This window comes from Crotalus tigris, unplaced genomic scaffold (genome assembly GCF_016545835.1).
Source record: "Crotalus tigris isolate CLP2741 ecotype Arizona unplaced genomic scaffold, ASM1654583v1 scf7180000024408.747909, whole genome shotgun sequence".
Classification (NCBI taxonomy): Eukaryota; Metazoa; Chordata; class Lepidosauria; order Squamata; family Viperidae; genus Crotalus; species Crotalus tigris.
The window spans coordinates 502,739-518,643 of NW_024100575.1; the positions used below are offsets into that span (position 1 = coordinate 502,739).

Below are 15,905 nucleotides of genomic sequence, written 5' to 3' on the forward strand. Positions count from 1 at the left end.
CAGCGCCTTATTTTTGTATGTGTTTGTACCTCATTTGCTCTTTATTACTGTAAGTGATAAACCAGGTTTCGTATTGTATGCTCTATTACATTGAAAATTCAATTTTTGTAATGACTACTTCTGTTGATAAGCTTGAGCTATGGCTGAGTACTGAATAGTTTTACTTTGAAAACCAATGTGCCAGGAACGATTTACATATTGAAATGTAAATAATACTTGCCAGATAGCTTACTGTATATTCTAACTTTCTTCCATGCCTCACAAAGGTCTCCCTTGAAACTTTTGTTGAATTTTCTCTAATTATTAACGGCATTGAAAGGAATGCATGGCACTGCTCCAAGCAATTTTGGAACATTATTTATTTTGCTTTCCGGCTTATATTGCCACTTATTCCAATAATCCTTATACTATGGTTTATTTCCAAAAATGCATTTGTTGTGGAGTACTCCAAAGGATAGCTTACATACCCAGAGAGGAATCCAGGTTCTAAATTTAATAAATGTGGTTATGTGTCAGTGTATTGTTCAAGGATTTAGTAATATATTTTAGATAACATTTACAACCAACAATGAAAAGGAAGTTTTCTCTTTCACTTTGGATGCAACTTTTTGCTATGAATTCTGGACCTATTAGGGGGGGGGAAGGGGGGAGAGAATTCACTCTAATACTGAACCAACCATCATGTTCTCATAAATCTTAGCCATCTAGGAGCTTGCCTTAGCTCAAGAGATAGATCACAGCCAAATTACAAGGATGACCCATTGTCATTGTATACAATAGCAAAATAAGTCACACTTTTAATCTGCTTACTAGTACTTGTAGAAGTAAATTCAGTTTAGTTCAATGGGGATTACTTAAGTCTCTGATATTGCAAGAGTGAGTAGATTTTTTTCTCTTTTCTTTTTTACCCCTATAGCTGTGAAGATAAAGTTACTGACAAATTCTTGTTCAGTGTAGCCCTTAGAAGAACATTCTCATTCCAAAAGCCTCAATGATATTATTGGCTAGAATTTAGGGATACTTTAATCAGAATATGCAGGAGCCCTTGTATAGTCATCTAATAGCAAGATATTATATAAAGAGAATAAGAGTTCTAGTCTTGGCGAAAGGGCTTATATTTTTAAAAAGTGAGTTTGTTATAAAGTGTGTAGTAAGGAGAACTTGCTGTCTGTGAAACCACAGCCAAGCAAATCTGACTCAGGTTTAAAGCTTAGAAACTTAGATTTGGAAAAATGCATCACTGGTTGCAAAGCATGGAAGCATTTGGTACACTTGGGCCCAGTTCCTAGTTATAAAAGTATCACTGGCTCTTTGGCTTTTTATCTAGGGAACTTTAAAAGAGTTATTATTTCTTGTTGCTCTGATACAACAAATATGGAATCATACTGAGAATGCGCAAATGAGGATAAAATAGATAATCCACCCTCAGAATTACTCTTCAAATATATATGGCTTTCAATTCTCATAATTTTCAGTCATACAGTATTTGTTCCTGTTGGCTAGGGACTATGAAGCAATTAAATCCATCACTTCAAGAGGACATTAGAAGTATTATAATCTAAATCAATGGGAGCTTCATTGGAAGACTTAATGTATTTGAAAAGCATGGTATGCCATGTTCATTGATTTTAAATTATTGTGATGTGAATCTGGCTATTGTGATTTATACAATAGTTTTAAGATCTAGCATGATATGTGCATTCAGCTTGATATGGCTTATTCAACATTGATGGTTAAACAAATTGTGGTTTAATACAGCATGCAAACTTATGGTTTATCTATTAAAAATGTATTCTCAAAATGTTCATTTGTATATAGAAGCATGCTGCCCTAGACCACAGGTTGGCAACCTGCGGCTCCGGAGCCGCATGTGGCTCTTTGAGTCTTCCCCTGCGGCTCCCAGCCTCCTCTGCCATTTGCAGAGAGAGACAGAGACAGAGAGAGGCACTTGCGCTTCCCTTCTTCTCTCTCTCTCTCTCTCTCTTTGTGTGTGTGTGTGTGTGTGTAAAAAAGAGTGGACTCACAGTGTTCTCCAAGGAGCTGAAAAGCTTATTGGGTGGAGATCCTCCCTTTGCTGCGTCTCTGCAGGAAGCAGGAAGCAGGAAGGGCAGGAGAGAGCTAGCTAGCCCAGCTATGCTGGCTCAGGAATTCTGGGAGTTGAAGTCCATGAGTCATAAAAGAGTTGAGGTTGCCTACCCCTGAGCTTGTTGGAGAACAGCTTGAAGCCAGCTTGCCAGGTAAGCAGAAGATTGGAGAGAGGCAGAGGGAGGGGAGAGAGAGAGAGGGAGAGAAAAAGAGAGAGAGAGGGAGAGAAAGAGAGAGATACACACAGAGAGAGACAGAGACCCTTCTGACATCTAAAATGAAGATAATACTGCATATATCCTTTTTTACCTTTATTATACACACAAACACACACACACACACACACACACTTATAATAAAGGTAAAAAAGGATATATACAGTGTTAGCTTCATTTTAGATATCAAAAGGGTTTTGCGGCTCCCAGTGTTTTATTTTTGGTGGGAAGCGGGTCCAAGTGGCTCTTTGAGTGTTTTGGGTTGCCTACCCCTGCCCTAGACTGATGGAACAACATTGTCTACTGTTATTTGAAATGACAATAAAGAATGAAACAATGCAGTTTTTATTCAAAATTGATCTATACCCCATTTATGCTTATTTTACCCCTATAATTCAGTTTTAGGCTTGAACAATACATTGCCAATACTTCAAATTAATTAATTATTGTGTAATAAGAAATTTTCTAGTATACTGTCACAGTGCCAAGATGGAGAGTGTCAGAGCAAAAAAGAGCAAGAATATCATAAATTCATAAAAGTATTAATGAACAAAAAATGCCAGTTTGCTTGGAGGATGAAACCTAAGCGAGAGAGTCCATCCATAAAATAAACAACAGACATTGTTAGTGGAATCACTTCTATTAAGTAATTCTAACACTTCTATTAAGTAATTCTATTCTTGCACTATTTTATGAAATTAAGAAACAGCTTTTTGTGTAAAGGGGAAGAATGTTTAAAAATATTTTCTTTCTGAAATATTGATATGTAAAGAGCAAAATTCATGGTGACATCCTCACAACAAATTTCATTGTTTTAAAAATGGCTTCATTATTCATTTACCAGTATTGGACAAACTTTCAGCAACCAGTGGCAATAGTTTTTTTTTTGTTTTTTTTAAATAGAGTTTAGAACTTGAGGGACCACAAGATAAACTATGATGTGTTAATAAGGGAAAGGGTAAAGCCGAGATTTCTAAGAAGAGAGTTTGGGGAAATACTGGTTTTGTCTTTTGTTTTGATGGGTTAAACCTCATGCTGTCTTTCCTTTCTCTCCATTCCACCAAACCTTTGCAAAATCAAAATGGGTATTAAAAAAGGCAGACACTGTTTACCCCTGCAGTTAACATCTTACTTGCATTGAACTTAGCTTTTGTTTCAGGTTTATATTAACCAAGTCCTTAAAGAAGCCCTTTAATTGCTCTTTTTATGTGTGCAAGATTTCTTATCTCTATCACATCTTTATCTTTCTGGATTGTTGGCAAATGCTAATGGGCTTCCTGAATCCCAAGTGTACAAAAAACAACAAGCCCAAACCCCTATTTGGTCTGCTGTGGTTATAGGAATTTAGAAGGTTCTCCTCCTTGGACCATTACTCACCTCTACAAGTCTTCATGGATTTTATTTTTATAAATGTTTTATTAATTTTCTATTTTCACAAACAAGTGCTCAATAGACAACGTGATGACTGAGTCCATTAAAAATTTGTGATATATATAAGTTTTTCCAACTAGGTCCAATGTTACACCCGCCAGTACATCCTCTCTTCTTCTGGTAATAACAATTTTTCCACATTAAGCAAACACACTTCTTATTATTGTTAGTAAACATACAATTACATATCAACATTTGTTACATTTTTCTAATATCAATAATATCAGTTTAGAATCTCTTTCCTAGCCAAAACATATCTTAATTGCATTTGCATTCAATTTCCACTTACTTAATCCATATCCTATTTTTGCTTTATTTTCAGTTTTAATTTCCCATCCATCTTCAAAGTGTCCCAATCATTTATAATTTCAAAACAAGTTGTATTTGGGCAACCAAAAGAATCCCTTATTCAAAGTTCTTAACATATTTTTAGTCTTCATGGATTTTTTTTAAAAAGAGTTTTTTTCCTATGAAATCTGTCTGTGGTATCAGCCTCTTACTTTTTATTTTGTCATTTCAGCAGAATATTGAGGGGGGGCAGGAATCTGTGCTAGTACCAGTAAATGTTAACATACCTTTTAAAAATAATCTTGCTTTAGCTTCTTAGGAAATAAACAGCTGGATTTCACTGGAATGCTTCTCAACTGCTCACTCCTCATTTCTTATCTTTTATCTTAATCAAGCTTATGAACTGGAATTTAGGAGGTTGGTTGCATAGGTTTGACAGTCCAGTGATTTTGCCAGATAGCTTCTTCCTGTTGCCTGCCCTTCCTCAGTTTGTAATCCACACACAGTATCCACATGTCTGATAATGAACTCGGGTAGTGTGAAAATGATAAAACTGTAATTTGTAGGATGGTGCTATGGTGTGTGAAGCAGCATTTGCCATCCCCACCCTTCAGTTGATAAAAGAAGCCTTGCCAAATGCCCATCTCAATATTTTAGTTAAGATGATTGTAATGATACAAGAAGCCCAACACATATATACAAAATCTAATACCAGAAGTAGCTGATGGTGAGGAAGGAGGAAATTTTTTGAAGCTGCTCTTTCTCTGGCCCATGGACGATGCTTCTTTCTTCTTCTTGCAGTGATTTTTTTTTCTGCAAGCAGAAGTTCCAGTTTCTCCCAATTGCAAATGGACAACAATATATTACTTCTTCTCTGCAACTGCAGTGGAAGAATGGAGGCATTTTGGAACCTTCCAAACGTGTTTCATTTTAAATTGCAACAACATCAAGAGCAACAACAATGTGAGAGCAGTTGTTCAAAAATTCAGGAAATAGTTAACCTTGGCACAGGACATATTGGTTCTATTTATAGAGTACCATATGATGACCAATGACTCATCCAGCCACTGCAAAGGAGGCTGGAAGACTGCCACTTCCTGCCCTTGTGTTCTGCCAGAGCACTATCTGTTTGTCTGTCTGTCTATCTATCTTTCTATCCCTCCACATAGTTGATCAGAGTTGGTAGCACTTCAGATAGAATGGGCTTACATGTTGTCCCTTTCTGCCTCCCACCCCAAGGCGCTACCAAAGGATCTGCCGAACTGCTGCTTAGGGCTTCTTTAGACATGTTTCTTCCTTCTGGATTCTGGGAACTATTCTCTGTGGCCATGGTTGCAGAAGAAATTGGATGCCTGGCTTTTACGGAAGCCATCTGCCATGTAATACCTGACTAACATTTTCTGAAATGCTTGTTAATCTTAAATATATATATGTGACGTGTTGTGACGTATCGCAACTTTTTTCCCATTGCTGGCAATGAGGTGGGCATGGTTTTGATGTGATGCATCTGGCTCGCAGGCTGGCAGTTTGACACCCCTGATATAGATTTAATGCTAAGAGAGCTAGACTTGTGCTACTCAGAAAATCAGTTTTAAACCAGGAAAGAGCACTGTCCCCTGCCAGTTACGTATTTCCGATTCAATTTCTACTCAATGCATCATAGCTATTCCATTGCTTCCTCAAACAAGACATTTTACCATGGCCAAACTTTTTTTTTACAATTATATTTCTGGGCAGAGGGCATTTGTATTATTCTATGCCAACTCTATGGCTGTCTGTAGGCTATTTTCAGTGCTGTTGGTCACAGCAATATCTGTTGGCACCATTGCATTTCCTTGTAGCACCAGTCAAGGACAGAGTTTACGCTTCGCTTCGCTTCACCCATCACCTTTCCTCTCTTCAGCTGGGTTATTTTTTGATGCAGATTTAATGAGACTTTAGAAATAACTTGACTGACAAGTTACAGGCACAATGCACTTCCATACCTGTGACTGATTGTTGGCCAACTTGAAAAATATCACCATTCCCAGTATCTGTCCACACTCACTAAAGTTTGCCCCACCCCATGCTAGGAAGTTTGATATGGGGTTATTTTCTTGCCTGCATGTGATGCTTGATGGGAAGGGAAACAAAACCAGGGCAATTCACCCATTGCTTTTCTTAACCTGTTATGTACTAAAATAGCAAGGCCACCATCAATCACCAGGCTTTTTTTATTGTGAAAGAATAGGATTTGGCAATTGGGGCAACAAACTTTATGTCCACATTCTTTTCAGCTGAGTCAAGGACTGGTGGAGAGCATTTTAATGACCATCTATGTCTTCAGGTGAAAAGCTCTTAGCATCAGTTCCCTAGATGGCACCCCACCAGGCTCTTGCTGTACCTAGTACATAGAGATTATCAGGTGCTCATTGGCTTTGTTTTTTCTTTCTCCTAGAATTTATTTAATATAATACTAAGGATCATCTTACTACACTTCATTAGAAAGAAGAAAAATATGTTTCCCTCTTTAAATCTGGCCCAACCTTTGTGAACTTTAGATGTCAATAACATAGTCACAAGGATCAGCAAGCTGTTCACAAGCCTGGTCATTTTAATATTGTTCTTGATTTTAATTTCCTTTGTTCACAGTGGCTAAATAAAGAAAGATTAATCCTTGTTTATGGTTGAAGCACCACTTGACTCTGAATACGATCAGGTTGGGAATTTTGTTTTCTGCCAGACCTTTCTCTCCTGCTGGCAACAGGAGTTTTGCTTCGGTCATTTACCTTCTGGATATCTAGAAGTCCTTACAATTAAGCAATTCATTTCCCATTATCATCCTCCAAAGAAATCCTTCCTGGATTTTTAATGGAGTTTTCATGGTAGTGGGTGGAGAGATATACCCTCTATCTATATGTATAAAAAATCAAAATGACTATATAAGCATTATTTCAAAACAAAACTTACAATAGCACCATCTAACACATGCTTAGTCAGAAGAAAGCCCAGCTGCTTATCTCTTTTAGTCATGCAGTGCAGTCCTAAATTGTTAGTAAGTTTGCAGGCATGCCTGAAATTAGTGGCAGTCCAAGCCTAGAAGAAAGTATTGATTTCATCAGTAAATTAATTTGGCTTCTAAGTCTTGTGGATTTGTTTGGGAGTTTCATGAACCTTTTCTCATAGAAGAGTCACTCTAATGTCGTGAGAAGCATACTATTGAAGTCTGCAGCTTTTTCAACAAACAGAGGCCTACAATTGACTTGCCTGTTCTATACTAACCCCCCTCAGTCATTTGGTGTAGGATTTGAAAACACAAAAGCTAACCATGTTTGATTTACAGGGTAATCACATGCCCCTGTTTAAATGATTGGAAATGACCAAAAATATGATAGTTTCCACTATAAAATTTCTACTTCATGAATTGAAAACTTGAGCCCTTATAGCCACATTTGGCCCCAAACAGTTTCCAAAAGATTATGGTACTGGCCATCTTGTAATAGGAAGTATATTACTTGGATTGGTACAAATTATCGGGATAGTGAAAGAGTAGGGTATAGGAGCAAGGATTAAAATGCTCACTGACAAGGAAAGTTATATAGCTTCACTCTTCCAGGGAAAGCAGAATAGGCCAGCCACTGACCTCCCTTTCTTTCAGACTGCAATCTAATCAAGGAAGTCAAAAGAAGGTTCCTGTTTTTTAATGGCAGCTCAGAAGTAGGTAAAATATTTATTACCCACAATTTACTTCTGGATTAAAGTGGTAACTTCACCTATATTACAGAGACTTGGCTAAGGAAAGAACAGGGAGCTAATTTCTCCCAGCACTGCCCACCAAAATATTTTGTGAAGTAGTAGGAAAGAGTTGAAAAGTAGAAAGTCCACAGTCTGTATGATCAACACCGCCAATTGACAATCTGCCAATTCTGAGTTTTTACTGCTGTGTAAGGTGGTGGTGCTGAAACTCTAACAGTGTAAAAATAGTGTACTGTTTTGCTGTGCTGCAGATTCATCCTGAATTTCATTCTGAACTAGCCAGAGTAATATTTGGTATGTGGCTACCCAAGATTTATTGACCTGGACAATTTCAGTGTCCATGCTGAGTTTGCTCAGTTAGGAGTAGCTCAGGATTTCATGTTGGTCCTGACAATCATGGAGGTGCCCAACTAATATTTTAAGTAGTATGTGCTATAAATATCTGCAATACTAGAAAACCTATGGACCCAAATGGTTTTCTGAAGATAGTTGGGGAATCTCCTTATCTGTCAGCAATACTGTTGAAGTCCTGGCTGACCTGTAGCTCTTCAGATGGCTCAGGAAGTTGACATTACAACCAAGCATGCTCTTTCTTCTATTGGAACTTGTCATCTCTTAGTTAAGAGTTAACTAAGGAAGTTAAGAGCAATGAAATGGAGAGTTAGAAGACTGGAGTATGGATGTAGCCATGCTCATGATGAATTAGACTGAACACAAACTAAGGCTGTCAGAAAGAACCATTTGAAGTATTTATGGAGATTCTCAGTCATCCAGGTCATGGTTGTCCTAAAGCTGCTTTTTTCAAAAGGCAACTGGAAGCTGAGGATGTTTCTTGGATGAAAAGTGAAACATCTTCAAGAGAAAAAAAAAGAGCCCAGTTGCCTTTTGAAAGAAACACATTTGGGACAGCCATTTGAAGTATTATTCCACGTTATTAGGTGCAGTGGAGAACATTTATTTCTAAGTCTCCATTGTATCTCCATAGAACAAGCTGGTGATGCTTTTCCAAACTGTGTGGCATATTCAGGGAGGGTGGCTGGAACAATCTGAGGCTCACCAAAATGAATTCTCTTTGTTTTGTATAGAAAATGGTGAATAGGTTAATCTCCCTTTGCTAGAATAGATTACAGGGATTCTTTCCAATTTACATATCTCCAAGGAGTGAATGGGGTGTGTAGAGAGGCCTATTTCTTGCTTATTCAAACACTGTTCTTCCTATTTGATAGAACAGTTTGGAGTGATCTCATAATTCATGAAATTGTATAATTTTTCTTTGAATAGAGGATATGTCTCTGCCTAAGTGGAGAAAACACTTCAGAGATCCCTACTGGGAAAAGCTCTCCCTTATCTTGGAAAAACTTTTTAATTATAGGACAGGAGTAAAATTTTATCTTTTTCAATGAACTTTTAGTTGTCAATTTTTTCAATGATTGATCTTTTAGTTTGATTTTAATTGCATATTTTGTGATATGTGTTTGCTTTTTTACATTTTTGTGAGCATTCTTGAATGTTTGAAAAAATAGAAAAGTGAAACTCAGTAATAAATAATAATAAATAAAAACAAGGACCTAGAATGACCTAGAAAACTTTTGAACATAGAGATGGAGTTTGTTTAAATAATCTAGACTATGTAGAAAAAGGACAAATCAGTCCTGTTGTTTTTATATCATATTTTTATTTCATCCTCTTAACTTTATTCTACACTTTTACACCAATTTGCCTTGTATTTTTAAAATGTCTATATATAAATTCATACAGTTTCCTTTACATTTCTCCTAATGCAAATATTTTATATGAAACTTTAAGGAATTCATTTCTCAAAAATTCTCAATGGAACCGCATCTACATGGAGGGAAGTGTATAGTGGGCCCAGTGCTCTTCAACATCTTTATCAACGATTTGGATGAGAGGATAGATGGGGAACTCATCAGATTTGCAGACGACACCAAGCTGGCAGGAATAGCCAATAGTCCAGAAGCCAGGCTTAGGATACAGGAGGATCTGGACAGACTTGAACACTGGGCGCTATCTAACAAAATGAAATTCAGTGGTGAAAAAAGTAAGGTTCTACATTTAGGCAAGAAAAACCAAATGTACAGGTATAGTATAGGGGGTACCTTGCTCAATAATAGTAACTGTGAGAGGGATCTCAGAATCATAGTGGACAATCGTTTAAATATGAGCCAGCAGTGGGCTGCAGCTGCCAAAAAGGCCAACACAGTGCTGGGCTACATTAACAGAGGGATAGAATCAAGATCATGTGAAGTATTAATACCACTTTACAATGCCTTGGTAAGGCCACACTTGGAATACTGCATCCACTTTTGATCACTACGATGTAAAAAAGATGTTAAGACTCTTGAAAGAGTACAGAGAAGAGCAACAAAGATGATTAGGGAACTGGAGGCTAAAACATATAAGGAACAGTTGCTGGAATTGGGTATGTCTAGTTTAATGAAGAGAAGGATGAGGGGGGACATGATAGCAGTGTTCCAATATCTCAGAGGCTGCCACAAAGAAGAGGGAGTCAAGCTATTCTCCAAGGCACCTGAAGGCAGGAGAAGAAGCAACGGAAGGAAACTAATCAAGGAGAGAAGGAACCTAGAACTAAGGAGAAACTTCCTGACAGTTAGAACAATTAACCAGTGGGACAACCTGCCTCAAGAAGTGGTGAATGCTCCAACACTGGAGGTTTTTAAGAAGAGACTGGACAGCCATTTGTCCGAAATGGTATAGGGTTACCTGCCTGAGCAGGGAGTTGGACTTGATGACCTCCAAGGTCCCTTCCAACTTTATTATTATTATTATATAATGCATATTGTATTTTATTCTCATCAGTTTGGGCCTTTTAAAATTTTAATCAAAGAACTGCATTACAGCAGGAGCAATGTGAGTACCATAGGATAATATCACTTCAGTATGTAGGTATTAAAATGTGAAGTAAATCAATAGTTTTCCTGAAATCGCATCCTTTTTTAATAAAATGAGTTATATTACAAAAACTAAAGTTTCCTTACATTGGATTGTAGGCACCTTTCTTTGTCTTTTTAATTTTTAGTGTAGCAACATGGAAGAATTCAGTGATCAGATATATGCCTATGCTCCCCTTCAGTTGATTTATAAATTCTAAGCCCTGTGCAGGCATGATTTTATGTTAATTAGCTTATTCCACTTGATGTTATGTTAGAGTTGGGTCAGTGCTTATCTTGCTTATCCTTATAAACAACTTTTATCTTGGAAATCACAAGAAATAGAACCCTGAAAGATTTGAAATAATCAGAACAACAGGGATAGGTAACAAAATAAAAGTTTTAATGAGTAAGAAGGAAAAGTGAATTACTGCTTAGGGAAACTTTTTCCCAAGTTTGCTTTATTTGCTTTGCATGTTCTTCATACAGAATATAGTTAAAATAAGGAAATTGTAACTATGAGCTAAACAAATATATGGAGGATAAAATTATGTGTTACCTCTAGGCAACATGCTCCTGAATATCAGTTGCTAGGGAACATAGGTGAGATAATGTGATTGATTTCCTGTGATATTTTTAGGAGCCCGCCAGGTCCTGCCCACATGGGAAATCTTTCTCTTTCTCTTATCATCTATCCATCCTTCTATCCATCATTTCATCATACATCTCTCTCTCTCTCCCTCCCTCCCTCTCCCTCTCCTCTCCCTTTCCCTCTCTCTCTGATCACACAGATATGGCCATCAGTTTTTGTTTACATTCCATACAAAACTTCCTTATAAGAATGACAGGATAAATAGTGTTTAGTCTGACCTACCTTTGGTGACATGTGGCAGCTTTTCTTAGATTCCTATATTATAAAAATCTTTTTTGTATATTGTAATTATTAGGCATCTTATTAAAATGCATTTCATGATTTTGAATTTGGCTTATGATGTAAATGATAATGTAATGAATTTACATTTTGCATTTAGTTTTAGGCATGGTTCTTTACATGAATTCACATGCAGTGGGAAGACTTCTGTTATATATTTATGATTTAGCAACTCAGAAAGTTGCTTTTGTACAGGCCAGATTTTTCATCTCATTTATTAAATCTTTAGCTGGAAATTCCAGGGCATAAATTTAGGACTTTCTGGAACTGCAGAGCATATGTTCCAGCATTGAGTATAGCATCCATTAACATTGATTTTATATTATATTTATGTGGGTTTTTTTGTAATATGTGAAAGAATCCTTATAGTTTGGGATGTTGTGATATGTGATTTGTTTCACTTGTTTGACCTACAATGGTTAACTTGTTGTTGGAAACAGTTTCTTCTATTGTTTTGGAGCACTTAGCGTAGAGGACATTATAATGCTTGTGGGTCATTGTTATCCAAATGATATATGGAGGGATTCTAATGTAAAGTAAGGAGACCTAATTTGCACAAATCTGAAAAACATTGAAGAAATAAGCTTTGAACAACCAACAATTTAGTAGCCACTGCTAAAAATTGCCCATCTGTGGATGTGGCTCTTGAAAAAAAAAAAAGATATGTTTCTCTTCCTTTCTCCTATGCCATAAAGATAATAAAAGTTAATCAACAAAGAATTAGAGAAAGCTTGTGTTGTGCAATAGTCCTGTCTCAATTGTGGAATTTTACAGGAATGTCAGAGATAGAAGATCTTTGCTCTATAATTCCAGGAATGCCCTCCTTCTATCTTCTGTAGTGTTAAATAAAAGACAAAACAGACATAATATCTTTTGAACGATAGACTTAAGAACTGGAAACAATTAAGCAAATTGTTAAGTAAGTAAATTAACTAAATATTAACTAGGGGAATCTCTAAGCATCTTGTTTGATGCAACTACCAATGTTTATTTATGCTTTGTGGTTGCCATAAGAGGTAAATTAAATTACTTGACATGTATAGAAATGTCTGATTCTGTTTATTTTGTAAAAAGCCACAAACCAAAAACTATCCATGTGCCTCAGAAACATTTATAAGTAAGTGGGCACCAAAAACGCAAATTCACCAAATCACTTAAGAGAAACATTCTAAAGTTATAGACATTGGATTCCTAAAGTTTCAAATACAGAATAGCAAAAGAGACTGAATGCATTAATAGTGAACAGCAATAAAGAGACTTGTGCTTCCTTGGCTAATAACCGGCCAAGGTGGAAATTACACAAAATGGCTATAATAATTATGAGGGTGACTGCTTTGGAAAAAGTAACTTGATAATTACATTCATATATTTTCATATTCTGACAATTTTATTGTTTTGATTATTTGACTGTTGGACTGGACAGAGCATTTAAAAGCTAAATACTTGGAAATGAATATAATTAAAGTCTAACATGTATTTAACTGGAAAACACAGAAAGTGCTTTCCCAAAAAGAAATGCAGTAGAAAGTTGGATTGCTTAAGCTGTTCTCTTTGGCTAGTTTTCTTCAGGGAAACGTATATAAAAAGGCATAGTTTTAATAAACAATCAGTAGAAATAAGCTGATCACAGCATTCTAGATCACAAGCTCCTTAGGCTGCTTTCTTTTAGACAATAAATAAAAGGTTTTTTTGTGTTAACATTCCTTTGAATGGAATGTAGGATTTTCTAACACTTATTTGTGAAAAACTAGACACTGCTGCAAACTTGGTTTGTACAGGTATGTTTTCATTTCTTTCCCATCATTTTGGTTGCACCGGTATGTGCATGTGTGTGTTACTTTTGTCTGTTGAACAATTGGCAAAATGTATATACAAAAAGTTTCAGTTCAGCAATACTTAAAGACATACTTGTAATTAAAATCAACAAAACAAAACCATATATTTCTTCATGTATTCCACAAGTATCTCTTTGATAATTTACAAAGGAAGTGGCTTTTATTTTTTATTTTTTTTGCTCTTTTACTTTTTAATTTTCAGTTGACATGAACAGTGTGTTTATTCATTTATATTTTGCTTTTTCTAAAATAATGAAAATTGTTTATATTAAATTATATTAAGACACCCTATTAAATTAAAGAAATAAAATAAAATCTCTCTGTTTCTTTGCTTTCTCTGGAGGGGAAAGAGGAATCTACAAAGCAATTCGCACCCATGTAACATTCCCCCCTATTTAAAGAGCAAACAACCTTTTTTCTTTTATCCTATTATGCTTGTATAGTTACTAAGCTACTGCTTTGCCCTGGTGATAAAGCTGATTCCATCATAGAGGCCTATGAGGGTTTGGTGTTATAAAATAAAAAGGTTGAAATGTTTGGAGTCATACTTCCCTTTGATGAAAAATGTGGCTTCATAAATCAGGATGGGAAAATGCAAGCTACAAATATATTGATATTGTAAACTCATCATGAACAGGACTTAAACTAAAATGTGTGTGTGTGTGTGTGTGTGTGTGTGTGTGTGTGTGTGTGTGTGTGTGTATTTGAGTGTGCCAGTTTTTAACTCCTAATGACTGCTGGACTACTCCCTGCAGTTTGCTTGGGAAGATTGTTTTTTTCAGAAGTGATATTTTCTTTATCTTCTTTGTTGGATGAGAGAAAGTGAGAGGCCCAATATATATTAGAACTAGAACTCACAATCTCTTGGTTTGTACCCTGATGCCTGAACCACTATACCAGTGTTTCCCAAACTTGACAATTTTAAGGCATGAGGACTTCAAGTCCCAGAATTCTGGGAGTTGAAGTCCACATGCCTTAAAATTGTCAAGTTTGGGAAACACTGCACTATACCAAGCTGACTCTAACCAAATTGAAGAATTGATGAATTCTTATAGTGCCTGGTAATCTCCTTACAAGGCATTATGTTTGATATGAGAACATCAGCAGACCTTCTACAGTACATTAGGGAACAACATATAAGAAAAACATTCTCAGAGTAAAGTTCTGGAATGTCTAAATTATGCATTAAGGCTACAAGCACATGAAAGGTGGCTAAACAGCCTACAGGTTAGAATTATTATAAATATGTACATGATTGATTTGATTTTTGAAAAATATCTCATGTTTCTTTTTTTGCCATTTGTACATCTAAGTTGGCAAAGCAGCCATCTCATAAAAATTCCCAAGTAATATTTCCTTTTTTCATTCTAGGATGTAATCAACTAGGTTTTTAACTTTTAGAAACAACTTGAGTAATAGAAATAAAGAGATTCCGGTCTTCTTGGTTTTCAAGAAAGGGTTACATAAATTGCAAAAGGGGTGAGAGAGGAAGAATCAAAGGTAAGCTTTGGATGATGAAAAGCAGTCTTTACATTCATTACAGAGACAATCATATGGCTGGTAAAAATTCAAGGAACGTGTAGTCCAGCAATGCAGTCACAAATGTGGGCTTGTAACATTGAAAAGAGTTTCAGTGAAGATCTCTTAGGCATACAGTTATCAAGCAGGATCTCCCTGAAACTTCATCATCTGTTATTCAATATTTTGATTCTAGAATTCAATCCAGAAATTACTGCAAGCTCACACATCCTTCCACCTCAATGACTATAAAAATACACTAATCAGAATCAACATAAACTGTTAGTTCTACTAGTGAGAAAGCTATTATTCTGTTCACATCTTCATCTGCTAGGCAAACAAGACAAATGAAATCTGGTGATTGACTTGAACTTAGTGTGATTTGATTTTAAACATGTCAGGGCTATGGTCATGTGAGTGACTTGCTTCCTTCTTATTTCTGCCTTACATCTAGGGGGAAATGGATGACTTTGATGTTGAAAAATATTTTCAGGAGACAATGAAAGACACAACATGAGTTTAACAATCTATAATGTATTTTTTGTGTGGGCGTTTTTGTAAATATGAAAGTTGTTATAAGTAGTTCCTTTTGAGGGCAAACATAAATATAGAAATTTAAGAAGTAAATTATGATTCTGAGTCTGGGGTTAAAAGAGGCCATAATAAAACTTTTTCATACCAGGACAGATCCTTTTTTTATTTTTTTAGTGAAGTACAGCTTCAAGAATGATGCAAAAATAAAATTGCTCCAGTTATCTTTTTTTTTAAAGGTAACACTTGGCATTAAATTTTTAAGATTGAAGTATTTACTTATACAGTTTTGTGTTTAATCTGAGACTTTTCAAAGTCAGCAACAGACTGGAAGGATAAACAAACTGAAAATGTTTCTGATTGCAATATGGTTCATTTTAAAATCAGTGTATAGGTTTGTCTTTGATAGAATTGAAACATGCATGAT

General features: G+C 35.9%; 1 long non-coding RNA gene across 2 annotated transcripts in view; it reads left to right on the forward strand.

Moving 5' to 3' along the window:
• Nucleotides 1–15,905, forward strand: part of LOC120301917 — a 56,412-nt gene that overhangs the window by 31,305 nt on the left and 9,202 nt on the right. The window lies entirely within an intron of this gene.